Source organism: Artibeus jamaicensis, unplaced genomic scaffold, assembly GCF_021234435.1.
Source record: "Artibeus jamaicensis isolate MK-2021 breed Jamaican fruit bat unplaced genomic scaffold, CSHL_Jam_final scaffold_916, whole genome shotgun sequence".
Taxonomy (NCBI): Eukaryota; Metazoa; Chordata; class Mammalia; order Chiroptera; family Phyllostomidae; genus Artibeus; species Artibeus jamaicensis.
The window spans coordinates 61,095,196-61,110,794 of record NW_026522059.1 but is presented as its reverse complement, the minus strand read 5'-3'; the positions used below and the strand labels follow the sequence as shown (position 1 = coordinate 61,110,794).

Below are 15,599 nucleotides of genomic sequence, written 5' to 3'. Positions count from 1 at the left end.
TCTCGTGGGTCCCCTGCTGGGAACTGGCCTGCAGGGAACCAGCCTACAACCCTGGCATGTGCCCTGACTGGGAATCGAACCGCGATTGTCTGGTTCGCAGGCCCGCGCTCAATTGAAAGTTGTTATTTTAGATGACAGATGAGATGCTTGTTCCCAAATAATCTCACTTTTTCCCTTCCCTGAATTCATACAACCTTTCTCTTTTTTTTCATTTCTCCTGCATTTTAAAAGTCCAAGTGTAAAACAGGAAATCAAATAAGTATTTATATCTTTACCCAATTTAACTTTCTAACAAAAGATGACTATTTTAGATGCTTATGTAGGGAAAAGTAAAAATAATCCTATGTGAAAAAACATGGATGGCAATATGAAAAATCATAGGTAAAATGTGAAGTGGTCATGCCAAAAGTATAAAGTATATCTATTTAGAGGATAATAGAAGAATTGATGGCCTACAGGTATTTCATTTTTTCTATCAACCAAATAACTGAATCATGTATACTATCACCAACCAATATGCATTCATGGTAGGGGACAGGGAAAATTTAATTATGAAATTATGGAACTATATTAAATATCTATTGAATAACATCTCACTGCTTACTAACTTTTAAAGTACATTCTTTTAAAGGGATGCCTGTTTGCTCATTCATGCTTCCACACATTTGCTGACCTTACAGATCCTGAGCACCTACTATGTGTCAGGCACTGTGCTACATTCTGGGGATATCATGATAAATAAGAGACTTGATGCTTGTTCTTATGGAGTTTAGTGTTCAAAAAGAATCTGTTCATTTTTCTAGATTATAAGGGTCTCTAAAGAGAAACATATTTCATCCACTTTTATGTTCTTTTGGTATCCTATACTATCCTATATACATAACAGGCATTTTGTTGTCATTAACAGGTTCATATTAATAATTTGCATTATTTGGTACATTATTAATAATTTGGTAGTAATGTTTATATTACTTGAGACATTTTAAAGTTTTTAAAAACACATTCATTAAATACATATTAAACATAATCTCTAAAATATTTGAGATTAAATTTGATGGTTTATTTGTGAAAGATTACCTAAAAAGTTACCTATTTGAAATTTAAACTAACAAATCAGAATTTTCTTTGAATTAACAATTATTAAAACATTGTTCCAATTCTAGCTTAACAAAATGAATTTGGATTTAGAATAAGGAACAAAAGATTTTATTTTCTCTCTCAGAAAAATAGTTATAAAAACTAAAATTTAGAAAATCTTAAACTACATTTCTAAGACAGATTCCTCTAACATAAGAACTACTAAGATCTTACATATGCTATAACAAAGTTCAATTTTGGAAAGAGGACTGTAAAATCTAATAAAAATCTGGAGGCAATTATCTAATGGAAATATTCCGCACACTCCATATGTGAGAGGAGTGCCAGTATTTTCAGATTTTGAAAACAAAACTGAAAGGCCAGTTCCAATGATGACTTATCATCATGCCATATACCTGTGTTATAAATTCAACTCAACTAATCTATTTATCTACCTATATATGTATATAAGTGTATATATATAAACATACACAACACAATTCAAATGTTACTTAGGCTAACTGTAAGTAAATGTTCATCTTAACCTAAAAATCACTTAAACTTATGTTCTGCTAAAATCTGCTACTCTATACTATGTTCATATCAAACTATAACTATATAAAAATTAATTTATAAAGTTAAATATAAAATTTTACATATATAAACATTTATACATATAAATATACTGTATATAATTTATGTAAAATATATTCATATAAAATCTTAATTACACATATATTTTTAAATAATAAAAGCCAATGTTGGGGTAATTAAATAAAAATTTTAAAAGACATATTTATGAAGAACTTTCAAATATTTAAATCTTTCCTTAAGCTCCCCAGACCTAAGATGTAACAGGCTTTTCCCTTGTACCATCATCATATTTATTTTGGTATACATAGACACATCTTTGCTCATATCTTCTTTTCTATCAGACCCCTTACTTCTGTATCTCTGCTTCCAGTAGCACTAAGGATAATTTAAAGCAAGCAACAAGATGAAGGGAAATTTGAAAAGAAATGGAAAATTTTGCACAAGTGGTTATATTATGAAAGGACATTTAAAAGCATCAATCCAGCTGATCATTCTCTGGTTGAAATTTCTTCTGTCTTCCTTGGTTTCCTTGGTCTTGTAAACCATTGGTTAAGGGAGTGAATAATATGAGTATAGAAACCAGTTCTGGCTGGTGTGGCTCAGTGGGTTGAGTGCTGGCCTTCGAACCAAAGGGTCACTGGTTTGATTCCCAGTCAGGGCACATGCCTGGGTTGCAGGCAAGATCCTGAGTTGGGGCAACCTGTGAGGCAACCACAGTGATGTTTCTCTCCCTCTCTCCCTCCCTTGCCCTTTCTCTAAAAAATAAATAAATATTTTAAAAAACTTAACAAAAACAAAGAAACTAGGACATGTTTTGCCTTGATATCAAGGGCTTAGATGTTTCAAATTATGAAAAAAATGCAACTTCACTGATTTTCATACAGAATTCATATACCATCTACTTCTAGGGTTACTTTGAAAATTAGTAAATGTTGGAAAATTCAATTTTATTATGTATTTTTAATTATTCACAAAGTTTGAGGAATAGAAATTCAATCTGATAGTATCCAGTTATGGAACTAGTAAGATCAATGTTTTTATAGAGTGCTTCAATACCATTTTGTTTAAAGGCTCCAATTCATTAATGGCAATTATTATACACTCCAGGTCTGCGAGATATTAAGGCAGGAATAAACAAATCCATTCATCAGTAAAAGTAGTCTTGCTGCTGCTAAGGAAAACAAAGGAGGGCACTTGGATGCCAACTACGCTTTCACACGTAGCAGACATTTTGCTTAGTGCAGACTAAGCAATCCAATCACATAAGACAACACAGAATTTCAATCTCATATAATATGCCTTTACACTGGCACCTAGATTTGGGCATAGTAAACATGAAAGTACATTTTCAATCCCTCACTTTGTTTGAATTCAATCACTGAATAGTGTTGGATTAATAAAAGTTATAAAACACTTTAGTTCCACAGAATACTAATGTGTAGCATAAGTTCCTAGAGAGCCCAAACGACTTAAAAAAATACCAGTTCCATCTTTGGAAGTAAATGAAGAATTCTTAAAAATCCTACCTTCAAATTATAAATATCTAATGCCTACTACAATAACTTACTTATTCTAAAATAAGGAGTGGCAAACTTTTCCTATAAAGGCTAGACAGCAAGTAGTTTAGGCTTTGTGGACTGTACTCTCTCTGCCATGAACACTTAACTGTGCCATCAGAGCAAGAAGAAAGCCACAGACAATGCAAAGCAATTGGGCATGGCCATGTTCCAATGAAAACAGATGCTGGGATAAAGAATTTAGATAATGAGAAGATGCTGGCAAGATAGGCAGCAGCAGAATCTACTTCCACCTGCACATGGGTGAAACTCCTGACAAATCTTCTGAGGAACAAAGTTAACAGCTAAAGGTACCCCAGCATATATGAATACTGGAAACCAAAAGTTATAGAGGACATTGAAAAATCAGATGAGTAGGTAGAAGCTGTGAACCCAGGATACCTGCTGGAAGAAGAAACCTACCAACAAAGGAACTTCCAACAGAAAACAGAAGAAGGTGAAGGAGGGAGTGGAAGCCACACTACCCTCAATCCAGGACCTATCTGGAAATACAACTAAATAGCAGAGAAATTACCCAGAACAAACAACTGAACAAGAGCAAGAGAGAATCCTCAAAACCTTGTACACATGGAAGAACAAGCTTCAACACAACCTGCCCACACCTGCACAACAGAATACAAGAGGTGGTGGACAAAGTGACCCTCAGTTAACCACCTAGAGGGAAGAACCCACCAAAGAAAGAACCAACAACAATCAAAACCCAAAGATATACAGAGAGCCAATATAAATCCAAGACCAAGAACAGCAAGCTCAGGAGATCAAGGAAACTGCACCACTGAATCTCACAGGTTTTCTACCATAGAAGTTCACACCATAAACCCAGGGAGTCAGAAGAGATCAATGTTAAGAAGCACAGGCTAACAAGAAGAGTATCACAAACAATGGGAAGACAAAGAAATAATTGCCAAATGAACACAAAGAAGGAAGCATCCGAAAGAATGCTAAATGAAATAGAGGCAAGTCAACTATCAGATATTGAGTTCCAAGCAATGGTTATCAGGAAGCTCAATGAGCTCACAGAGAATTACCAAAAACTACAGAGAAACTACAATGAACTCACTGAAAACTATATTAACATGAAAAAGGAAATAGAAACTATCAACAAGGGCCAAGAAGAAATGAAGAATACAATTTCTGAACTGAAGAGCACAGTAGAAGGAATCAAAATCAGGATTGATGAAGCAGAAGATCAGAACAGCAAGCTGGAGGACAAGGTAGAAAAAACACCCAGAATGAGCAAGAAAAAGAGGCTCAGAAAGAATGAAGAGGGGATAAGGGAAATGCAGTGCGACATGAAACGTAATAATATCCAAATAAGGATACCAGAAGGAGAAGACCAAAGGATAAAAAACCTGTTTAAAAAAGTAATGATAGAAAACTTCCCTAATTTGATGAGAGAAAAAGTCACACAAATCCAGGAAACACAGAGAGTCCCAATCAAGAGGAACCCAAAGAGGCCCACTTCAAGACACATCATAATTAAAATGGTAAAATTCCAAGACAAAGAGAGAGTCTTAAAGACAGCAAGGGAGAAAAACAGAAAATAACATAAAGGGCATCCCAATCAGACAAGCAGCTGACTTCTCATGGAAATGCTCCAAGCCAGAATGGAATGGCAAGAAATATTCCAAGTAATGGAACCAGAGGCCTGCAACCAAGACCAAGACTACTTTCTCTAGCAAGGCTCTCAATTAAAATGCCAAATAAGGAGCTTCCCAGACAAAAGAAGCCTTAAAGAATATACCTCCCCCAAGGTAGCTCTGCAAGAGTTGCTAGAGGGTTTGCTTTAAGAATAAGAAGAAAAACAGTGAAAGAGAAGGAAACACAGGCATGAAAAAATGGCAATGAATAAGTACCTATCAATAATAATCTTAAAAGTTAATGGATTAATTGCCCCAATCAAAAGACACAGAATAGCTGAATGGATAAGAAAACACGACCCACATATATGCTACCTACAAGAGACCCACCGCAGAAAAAAAAAGACCTACACAGACTGAAAGTGAAGGGCTGGAAACAAGTTTTCCAAGCAAACAGACAAGAAAAAAAAGCTGGGGTAGCAATACTCACATCAAACAAAATAGGCTTCAAAATAAGAGCCATAAAAAGAGATCCAGAGGCCTCAAACTCCAGACAGACAGACACACCTTCATTCAGGTCACTGCCCCATGCCTCTTCATCTGGCTATTGAAATAGTATCAGGGGAAGATGGCGACGGAGTAAGATGGAGCTGATGCTAGCTCCTGTACTCATGCGTGAAAATCCTGGCAGATCTATAGAGAAACAGCACAATAAACCATTGGTTACCCAGCATTTATGAAATTAAAAGACCAGAGATTGTGACCGATGCTGAAACACCAGACGGCGGCAGAGTCAGCTACTGGAGCTGGGTCTCACGCTGCTGCCAGAGCAACAGGCCTGGGAGCCGGGGAGTCAGGTACGGGAGCCGGACACTCCAAGCCCCTGTGACAGTCCTGGGAGACAGAGGAGTCAGGAACCGGAGCTGGTACATTCTCGGCCCTGTGCCGATGCCATAGCTACCAGCCTGGGCAACGGAAGGGTCAGTTGCAGGACCTGGGACACCGGAAGCCCCTGTGACACCGCCATAGAGACAGGCCTGGCCCCCTAGGAGCCAGCTACGGGAGTCGGGACGTTCTCAGACCCTGTGCCGCTGCCATAGTGACAGGACTGGACACCGGGAGTCAGGTACGGAAGCTGGGACACTCCAAACACCTGTGACAGCCCTGGGCGGCAGAGGAGCCACCTACTGGAGCTGGAACGTTCTCAGCCCCTGTGCCGCTGCCATAGCAACGGGACTGGATGCTGGGGAGTCAGGTACGGGAGTTGGGACATTCTAAGCCTCTGTGAGAGTGCCATAGAGACAGGACTACAAGCTGGGGAGTCAGGTACGGAAGACGGGACACTCCAAATCCCTGTGACGGCCCTGGGCAGAAGAGGAGCCAGCTACGGGAGCGGGCACATTTTCAGCCCCTGTGCTGATGCCGTAGTAACAGGCCTGGGCACTTGAGGAGGTGGCTACTAGAGCCGGGACATTCAGCAGTGGTAGGCGAACCAACGCAGGGACCAGCGCAAGGACCAGCATGAGAGTAGGTGCAGACAGAGAACATCAAGAAACTTCAAGGAGTCTGCACCACTGAACTTCACAAGGATCATACCACAGAAGTTCACACCATAAAACCAGGGTTTCAGAACAGATCAATTTTAGAAGCTGAGACTAACAAGAAGAGTCTCAAACAATGGGAAGACAAAGAAACAATCCCCAAATGAAAGAAAAAGCAGAAACTTCAGAAAGAATGTTAGATGAAATAGAGGCCGATCAACTATCAGATAGTGAATTCAAAGCACTGGTTATTACGAAGTTCAAAGACCTCACTGTGAACTACCAGAAACTACAGGGGAACTACAATGATCTCTCTGCAAACTACAGCAACATCAAAAAGGAAATGGAAACTATCAGCAAGGGACAAGAGGAAATGAAAAATACAATTTCCGAATTGAAGAACACAATAGAAAGTTTCAAAAGTAGGATAGATGAAGCGGAGGATAGGATTAGTGAGTGGGAGGACAAGGTAGAAAGCATCTCACAGAAAGAGCAAGAAAATGAAAGGAGGCTCAGAAAGAATGAAGAGGAATTAAGAGAAATGCAAGACAATATGAAACGTAATAATATCCGAATAATAGGAATACCAGAAGGAGAAGAAGAAGAAAAAGGGATAGAAAACGTATTTGAATGAGTAATGAGAGAAAATTTTCCTAATTTGATAAGAGAAAAAGTCTCACAAATCCAGGAATCACAGAGAGTCCCAACCAAGAGGAACCCAAGGAGGCCCACTTCAAGACACATCATCAAAATGGCAAAATTCCAAGACAAAGAGAATATCTTAAAGGCAGCAAGGGAGAAAAAAGAAATAACATACAAGGGAGCCCCAATAAGGTTAGCTACTGACTTCTCAATGGAAACACTTCAAGCAAGAAGAGAATGGCAAGAAATATTCCAAGTGATGAGAACCAGAGGCTTACAACCAAGGCTACTTTACCCAGAAAGGCTCTCAATCAAGATAGAAGGCCAAATAAAGAGCTTCCAAGACAAAGGAGCCTAAAAGAATACGCCTCCACCAAACCAGCTCTACAAGAAATACTAAAAGGACTGCTTTAAGGGAAGGAAGGATAAGAGGGAGACAGAGAGGAACACAGGTACAAAAATGGCAATGAACAAGTACCTATCAATAATAAAATTAAACGTAAATGGATTAAATGCTCCAATCAAAAGACACAGAATAGCTCAATGGATAAGAAAGCATGACCCACACATATGCTGCCTACAAGAGACCCACGTCAGGACAAAAGACCATCACAGACTAGAAGTCAAAGGCTGGAAACAAGTTTTCCAAGCAAACGGACAAGAAAAAAAAGCTGGGGTAGCAATTCTCATATCTGACAAAATAGACTTCTAAAGGCCATAAAGAGAGACCCAGAAGGTCATTTCATTATACTAAAGGGAAGAATCCACCAAGAAGACATTAACATTGTAAACATATATGCACCAAACATAGGGGCACCCAAATATATCAAGAAAATCTTAGAAGACTTCAAGAAAGATATTGACAGCAACACAATTATAGTAGGGGATTTTAACACCCCACTATAAAAAATGGACAGATCTTCCAAACAAAATATCAACAAAGATATGGTGGCATTAAACAACACCCTAGATGAAATGGACTTAACTGATACATATAGAGCCCTTCATTCCAAAGAAGCTAAATACACATTCTTTTCAAATGCACATGGAACATTTTCAAAGATAGACCACCTGATAGGACACAAAACGAGCCTCAAAAAATTCAAGAAAATTGAAATCATACCAAGCATCTTCTCTGACCACAAGGGACTGAAATTGGAAATCAACCCCAAAGAAAAAAACCCAAAGCACCCAAAATCATGGAGACTGAATGGTATGCTACTAAACAACGAATGGGTCAGGAATAAAATAAGAGAAGAAATCAAAACATTTCCGGAAACAAATGAAAATGATCTCACAACAACCGAAAACTTATGAGACACAGCACAGGCAGTCCTGAGAGGGAAGTTTATAGCAATACAGGCCTACCTAAAGAATATAGAAACATTTCAAACAACCTAACCCTACGCCTGCAAGAACTCGAGGAACAACAACAAAGACAGCCCAGAGCAAGCAGAAGGAAGGAAATAACCAAGATTAGAGCAGAATTAAATGACATAGAAACTAAAAGCACAATTCTAAGGATCAATGAATCCAGGAGTTGGTTCTTTGAGAAGATAAACAAAACAGACAAGCCTTTAAGTAGGCTCATCAAGAAAAGAAGAGAGAGGACACAAATAAACACAATCAGAAATGAAAGAGGAGAGATTATAACTGATACCACAGAAATGGAAGGGATTGTAAGAACCAGACAGTTCATTACTATGAACTGTATGCCAAGAAATTTGAAAACCTAGGGGAAATGGACACATTTCTAGAAAAATACAATCTTCCAAAACTCATTGAAAAAGAAGCAGAAAATCTAAATACACCAAGAACAGCAAAAGAAATTGAAGCAATAATCAAAAAACTCCCATCATGCAAAACCCCTGGACCAGATGGTTTCACAGGAGAATTCTACAAAGCATTTAAGGAAGAGCTAACCCCTATTCTCCACAGACTATTCCAAAAAATCCAGAAGGATGGAAAATTCCCAAATTCTTTTTATGAAGCCAGCATCATCTTAATTCCAAAACCAGATAGAGACACAACAAAGAAAGAAAACTTCAGGCCAATATCGCTGATGAACATAGATGCTAAAATCCTCAACAAAATATTGGCAAATCGCATCCAACAATATATCAAAAAGATCATACACTATGACCAAGTGGGATTCATCCCAGGGATGCAAGGATGGTTCAATATTCGCAAATCAGTAAATGTAATACATCACATAAACAAAAGCAAAGACAGAAATCACATGATCATATCAATAGATGCGGAAAAAGCTTTCGATAAGGTACAACACCCATTTATGTAAAAACACTCAGCAAAGTGGGAATACAGGGAGCATTTCTCAAAATAATAAAGGCCACGTATGAGAGACCTACAGCCAGTATCATACTCAATGGGAAAAAACTAAAAGCTTTTCCACTAAGATCAGGAACAATACAAGGATGTCCACTTTCACCACTTCGATTCAATATAGTATTGGAAGTTTTAGCCACAGCGATCAGGCAAGAAAAGAAAATAAAAGGCATCCAAATAGGAAAGGAGGAAGCAAAACTGTCACTGAGTGCAGATGACACGATAGTGTACATGAAAAATCCTATAGACTCTACCCAAAAACTGCTGGAACTAATTAATGAGTTTGGCAAAACAGCTGGTTACAAAGTCAATATCCAGAAATCAAAGGCATTTTTGTATACCAACAGTGAATCAGCAGAAGCAGGAATCAAGGAAAAAATCCCATTTGATATAGCAAAAAGAAAAATAAAATATCTGGGAATAAACCTAACTAAGGAGGTAAAAAACCTGTATGCAGAAAACTACACAGCACTGAAGAAAGAAATCAAGGAAGACACAAACAAATGGAAACATATACCTTGTTCATGGACTGGAAGAATTAACATCATCAAAATGTCCATACTACCCAAAGCAATATACACATTCAATGCAATACCTATTAAAGTACCAATGGCATATTTCACAGACATAGAACAGACACTTTGAAAGTTTATATGGAACCATAAATGAGCCCGAATAGCAGCTGCTCTTTTGCGAAAGAAGAACAAAGTAGGGGGGATCACAATACCTGATATCAAACTGTATTACAAGGCCACTGTAATCAAAACAGCCTGGTACTGGCATAAAAACAGGCACATAGACCAATGGAACAGAACAGAGAGCCCAGAAATCAACCCAACTCTCTACAGTCAATTAATATTTGACAAAGGGGGCAGTAACATCAAATGGAGTAAAGATAGCCTCTTCAACAAATGGTGTTGGGAGAACTGGACAGCTACGTGCAAAAAACTGAAACTTGGGCACAGACTTACACCATACACCAAAATAAATTCAAGGTGGATAAAAGACTTAAATGTAAGCCATGACACCATTAAAGTCCTAGAGGAGAACATTGGCAAGAAAATCTCAGATATTTCACGCAGCAACTTTTTTACTGATATGTCCCCTAGAGCAAGGAATGTAAAGGAAAGAATAAACAAATGGGATCTCATCAAAATAAAAAGCTTCTGCGTGGCTAAAGAAAACAGTATTAAATTAGCAAGACAACCAACTGTATGGGAAAACATATTTGCCAATGATACCTCAGACAAAGGTTTAATCTCCAAAATATACAAAGAACTTACACGACTCCACTCTAAGAAGACATCCAACCCAATTAAAAAAGAGGAAAAGGACTTGAACAAACACTTCTCCAAGGAGGACATACAGAACATTCAGAGACACATGAAGAGATGCTCAATATCGCTAGCTATCAGAGAGATGCAAATTAAAACCACAATGAGATACCACTTTACACCAGTCAGGATGGCTAACATAAACAAAGCAACAAACAACAAATGTTGGAGAGGTTGTGGGGAAAAGGGGTCCTTAGTCCACTGTTGGTGGGATTGCAGACTAGTACAACCATTATGGAAAACAGTATGGAATTTTCTCAGAAAAATAAAAATCGACCTGCCTTTTGACCCAGCAATTCCACTGCTGGGATTATATCCTAAGAATCCTAAAACATCAATATCAAAGAACCTATGCACCACAACGTTCATAGCAGCACAATTTACAATAGCCAAGAGTTGGAAGCAACCTAGGTGCCCATCAGTAAATGAATGGATCCAAAAATTGTGGTACATATACACAATGGAATTCTATGCAGCAGAGAGAAAGAAGGAACTACTACCCTTTGCAACAACATGGATGGAACTGGAAAGCATTATGCTGAGTGAAATAGGCCAGGTGTTGAAAGACAAATACCATATGATCTCACCTTTAACAGGAAGCTAAACAACAAAACAAACAAGCAAGCAGAAAAAAAAAAGACACTGAAATAGAGAACAAGGGGACAGTGACCAGAGGGGAGAAGGAAGGGAAGTTAAGGGGAAAAAGGGGGAGGGATTTGGAGGAACAAATAGGAAGGACACAGGGACGAGAACTAAGGGGGGGTGGAAATGGGAAGAAGGTGGGGAGCAAGGGGCAGGGAAGGCTGGGATGGGAAAAATAGACAAAAAACTGTACTTGAAAAATAACTAAATAAAATTTTAAAAAAATTTAAAAAAAAGAGATCCAGAAGGTCACTTCATAATACTTAAGAAAAGAATCCATCAAGACATGAACATTGTAAATATATACGCACCAAACACAAATACATAAAAACACCCAAATACATAAAAAATATCTTGGAAACATAGACCAATGGAAAAGAACAGAGAGCCCAGAAAGAAATCTAAGTTTCTACAGTCAATTAACATTTGACAAAGGGTGCAAAAGCAACAAATGGAGTAAAAATCGCCGCTTCGACAAATGCTGTGGGGACATCTAGACAGCTATATGTAAGAAAATTAAACTCGATCACCAACTTACACCATGCACAAAAATAAATTCAAGGTGGATAAAAAACTTAAATATAAGTTGTGACACCATTAAAGTCCTAGAGTAGAACATCAGCAGGAAAATCTCAGATATTCCACACAGAAACATTGTCACTGATATGTCCCCTAAAGCAAGGGACATAAAGGAAAGAATAACAAATGGGACCTCATCAAATTAAAAAGCTTCTGCATGGCTAAAGAAAACAGCATTAAAATTAAAAGAGAACCAATCATATGGGAAAAGATATTTGCCAATGATACCTCAGACAACGGTTTGATCTCCAAAACATATAAAGAACTCACATAACTCCACTCCAGGAAGACAAACAACCCAACTAAAAAATGGGCAAAGGATTTGAACAGATACTTCTCCAAGGAGGACATACAGAGGACCCAGAGACATATAAAAAATGCTCAGCATCACTAGCCATTAGAGAGATGCAAATTAAAACCACAATGAGATTCCACCTCACACTGGTCAGAATGGCTATCATAAACAAAGCAACAAACAAGTGTTGGAGAGGATGTGGAGAAAAAGGGAACTGTAGTGCACTGTTAGTGGGAATGCAGACTGGTACAACCACTATGGAAAACAGTATGGAATTTTCTAAGAAAACTAAAAATGGATGTACCTTTTGACCCAGAAATTCCACAGCTGGGACTATACCCTAAGAACCCCAAAGCACAAATTCGAAAGAACCTATGCAGTGCAATATTCATAGCAGCACAATTTACAATAGCTAAGTGCTGACAGCAACCTTAAGTGCCCATCAGCAAATGAGTGGATCAAGACACTATGGTACATTTACATAATAGAATTCTATGCAGCAGATAGAAAGAAGGAACTCCTACCCTTTGGACAGCATGGATGGAACTGAAGAGCATCACGCTAAGTGAAATAAGCCAGGTGGTGAGGGACAAATACTGTATGATCTTACCTTTAACTACAACATAATCAACAAAAGAAAAAAGCAAACAAAATATAACCAGAGACATTGAAATTAAGAACAATCTAACAATAGCCAGAGGGGAGGAGGAAGGGGCCCGTGGAGGAAAGGGTTTTCAGGAACATCAATAAAGGACACATGGACAAACCCAAGGGGGAGGGTGGAAGCAAGGGAGGGAGGTGGGTTTGGCTGGTGTCGGGGGAGTGGTGGGGAGAAAATTCATACAACTGTAACTGAACAACAATAAAGTAATTTATGAAGCAAAAAATTAAAAAATAAAAAAATAAAAACAACAAATAAAAAAACCAAGAAAGAAAAACAGGTGCTAGGATTTGGCTCTCAAGTCATAATTCAAGAATATCATCTCCTCCAAAATACCAAAATTTCACATATGAGAGAATCCCAGCATTTTTTTAAAATCTAAATAAATAGCAAATTTCAATGATAATTTTAAAAAACTTTACCATATGTTAAAAGGTTATGATAAATATCACTACATCACCTTGTTCCCCAACAAAAATACATTATTTTTGTCAAGCTAACACATTTCTCCAGATGATAAACTGTTCTATTTTGACCAAGATTTATAAATTGAAAACGACTATCTGTAGCTACATATGACTGCCATGCTATGAATATACCATGGTATATCCAAAGTATATCTAGAAAGAAATGATACTTTGGCAAGCTTTCAAAATATTCATAGCTGAATGAGCAGTTTTAGAAATATTTGACAATGATATCAAGGACATAGTTCTAATCTGAAATAAACTTTAACCTATTGGAGGTCCTTGTTTACTTTTGATATTATGAAAGTGAATTCTCTTAAGAAATAAGCCACTCAATCTTGTAAAACTATAGCAAACAAAGTAGACTGACATATAATTAAAATATGACTTCTGAATAAATATTGGAAAAAATTATATAATACCAGTTGGTATTCTGTCTGTATCATTGTTGACCTCCATTGTTATAATACCTGAGGCATTCAAAGTTCTGAAATGTGTCCTCCTATTTTTGATTTCAAATTTATCTTATACGGATAATTTGGTCTATAATTCCCTGACAAAGTTATCTTTCCAAATTCAATAATCTCAATCATTATTGTCCACCTGAGAGGCCGAACCCTGCAACTTAGGTTGTTTTGGGCATTTCTGTATCAATAAAAAAGAATAGTTCATAAAAATTTAAATACAAAATGTACTTAAAAACCAGTTATTTATACTACTGTTAATATAAAGTATGAGGAACCAAATTCAATTTTTATATTAAGAAATGTTCCTTACATGCATTCTGTTGCTTCAAACTCCTGTTTTTTTGCAGTAACCAAACAGAATCTTTGAAATTTGATCTTTAGCTATTGAAAATTATCAGCTGAAACATCCACTTAAGCTGGTAATAAACCATTAAGAAAAGAGTTCTCTGAGAAATTCAGGAAGCTCAGAGAGTCCCAAAGAAGTTGTACCCTAGAAGGAACACACCAAGGCACATCCTAATTACATTAGCCAAGATTAAAATGAAGGAGAGAATCCTAGAAGCAGAAAGAGATATGGGGACAGTCACCTACAAAGGAGTTCCCATCAGACTGTCAGCTGATTTCTCAAAAGAGACCTCACAGGCAAGAAGGGGCTGGAAAGAAGTATTCCAAGTCATGAAAGGCAAGGACCTACATCCAAGATTGTTCTATCCAGCAAAGCTTTCATTTAGAATGGAAAGGCAGATAAAGTGCTTCTCAGATGAGGTCAAGTTCAAGGAGTTCATCATCACCAAGCCCTTATTATATGAAATGTGAAAGGGACTTATCTAAGAAAAAGAAGATAAAAATAGGAACAGTGAAAAGACAGCAAACTCAGTTATTAAGAACCACACCTAAAACAAATGCAAACTAAGTGGACAGCTAAATCAGGAGCAGAACCATAGAAATGGAGATCACATGAAGGGTTAGCAACAGGGGAGTGGGAGGAGGAGAAAGGGGAAGAAGGTACAGAGAATAAGTAGCATAGATGGTAGGTAGAAAATAGACAGGGGGGAGGGCAAGAATAGTATGGGAAATATAGAATCTAAAGAACTTGTGACACATGGACATAAACTAAAGGGGGGAATGGTGGGGGATGGGGTGTGCAGGTTGGAGGGGAATGAAGGGGGGAAAATGGGACAACTGTAATGAAATAATCAGTAAAATATATTTATAAAAAAAAGAAAACACAGTTCTCAAGGCATGACTGTGAAGTCCATGACAGAATTCAAATGTGCAAATATTTATTTTAAAAGTTTGTGTTTCATAATACTTCTAAATCTCCTAGGATTAAAGATAGCCATCTTTTAGAATAAGGGAAAAAATTCCACTGGGTGTATGCTTCACTTAAAAAAATGTTAAAACTGGTTGACCCACATGTTGTTTAGAAGCTAATTAGCAAACATGAGAATATTTCAAAGTACAAGGATAAATTGTTCTGTGGGATGTTTCCAATGCATGCTAAATATTACAGAATCATCAGTATGCATGATTAACGCTGAACACAATACAGACTGTGTATATACAGGTTTTAAACAATACCAAATCACTGAAATTATCTCATTTTACTAATCACAGAAGTAATGAAATGAAATTATTCATTTTACTAGTAATGAAAGTTTATTAGTAAATTTTCAATTTACTAATCAATTTCTTGAACATTTCAGCTAACCAGATGTCTTAATTCCTTTACCTGAATCACCTGTGTCAATGGAAATAATAGTTGCCATACAAACTTCATGTAATTATTCTACCAGC

At 37.3% G+C, this 15,599-nt stretch overlaps 1 protein-coding gene across 2 annotated transcripts in view; it reads right to left on the bottom strand.

Annotated features, from left to right (window-relative positions):
- Positions 1–15,599, bottom strand: part of ZC2HC1A (zinc finger C2HC-type containing 1A) — a 58,495-nt gene that overhangs the window by 8,742 nt on the left and 34,154 nt on the right. The gene's annotated exons all lie outside the window — the stretch shown is intronic.